Raw genomic sequence first — 2,047 nt, 5'->3', positions numbered from 1 at the left:
CAGGCTGTCCATCCCCTTCACTACTATTTCATTACTAGATTTTTTTTTAAGATTTTATTCATTTTTTTGACAGACAGATCACAAGTAGACAGAGAAGCAGGCAGAGAGAGAGGAGGAAGCAGGCTCCCTGCTGCGTGGAAAGCTTGATGTGGGGCTCCACCCCAGGAACCTGGGATCATGACCTGAGCCAAAGGCAGAGATTTAACCCACTGAGCCACCCAGGCGCCCCTCATGACTAGATTTCTTATCTACTATTCCTGAGCTCTGTCGCCACTCTTGACATGAGTGATCGGCACAGTCTTCACAAAAGACCCCTTTAACATCATGTGGTGGTAGTCACTCAGCCTTGCCCGAGGAATGATGCTGTGTTTTCTTGGGTGTTAACCACACTCAAGGAGTCAAGGGTCTGGAGCCCACCTGAGCCACCTGAGACCAGGGTAATGGTTTTATGGTGCCAGCAATGACATCAAGCTCTTCCTTGCCCTACTCCTAAATCCTGGTTTTTCTTTTTCTCTTCTCCAGTTTGTCCCCTGCTCTCCTGTGCCTCCTAACCACAGACTCACAAACAGGCTGGAGAGCAGGGAGATACTATTGTGAAATAGCAAACATACATCACTTGATAATCATAAGCAGAATAGTCCCCGGGAACAGTCAGAAGCTATTGCAAAACTCATGTTTCATTATTTGATATTTATTACTTTGCCAGCTGCAGATCTGGGGACAGAATATCACAAAAAATGTGAGCTCTGGAGGTTAGTTTGGATTTATCTATTTTACTACTGATAAGGTCAATCTTAATTTGCTTCCCGTGCTGCAAAGATGTCCTTGGGTCCTGGAAAGCAGGTTTCCTATTTCAGGAATTTTAGGCTTTAGGTAGAATAGGGTGGAGGCCAAGAGCCAGGCTCTGGAATCAGACTGCGAAGGTTTGATTTCTGCTCTGCTGTCACTGACGGTTACGGGGCAGATTCCTTAACACAGGCAAATGTTAACCTATCCTGATTCTTCTTCAATAAAATGGAAGTACAAGAGCAGAAACTTTTCTTTTCATCACTTTTTCTTTTCACCATCCCTAGCACCTAAAACATTGCCTGGAACACAGGGCCCGGGAACCTAGCAGTTACTGGATAAGTAAATTTCCATGTAAACATGCAAACAATGTCTACTCTATTGTTTTTGTTCATCTAATTATCCACAATGCAGAGAACACATCTTTTTGTTTCCCACAGTACCTAACCCAGGGTTTTGTGGTATCCATCGACATTTATGAATATGAATGCGTTTGGAGTGGAGCCCATCACTACATAATTGAAGCATCTTTCAGTTCCTTCCTGGTGGACAGCAGAGGGGTTACAGGACTCAAGAGAAAGGATGTCTCCAGCTTTTTTCGCCTTGCATTGTGCCCCTGTACAGTAGCCCTTAGACATTTTTTCTCCCCCGAATATCCTGCTTAACCTTCAAAAATCAACAAAACTGATCCCTAGATGATGAACATCTTTTATAACAATCAGGCACTAATCCCAGATTCTAATCATGATTCCTGAGTGGCTGACCTTCACAACCTCAGCAGGTTGCATCCCCTCACGGCTGGGTTCTGCTCACTATAAGGAAGAACCCTACTTCACAGGGACACTGTGGGACAGATGAGAGAGGGAGTGTGAAAGCACTGTGAAAAGAATGACGTAAGTGGCTGTGCTGCATTTTTTTTAATTAAGAAACCAGAGACTCATTTTTCTAGGAGGTTTAGGGTAAAGAGTCATGACAAGGCATCGCAAGTCCGTTTTTTTAGGATTGTGCTACACAGACCTCCACAGAGACGCTTCTACTACTATGACACAATTTTAGAAACCATGGTTTATTTAGTAGGTGTTCCTGCCATCCTTGCACAAATACTTATGGAGCCCTTTCATTGTGTCAAGTACTGTTTTAAGTACAGAGAAAATGTCAGGGAAGAAAACCCCTGACTGGGTGAGTTGACGTTCTGGTGGCAGAGCCAGATGTGTAAGTCAATAGTTAGTTACCTCATGGGTAACAAGAATGAGAGGAAAAG

Source organism: Meles meles, chromosome 4, assembly GCF_922984935.1.
Source record: "Meles meles chromosome 4, mMelMel3.1 paternal haplotype, whole genome shotgun sequence".
NCBI lineage: Eukaryota > Metazoa > Chordata > Mammalia > Carnivora > Mustelidae > Meles > Meles meles.
Note: the sequence above shows the minus strand (reverse complement) of the source record.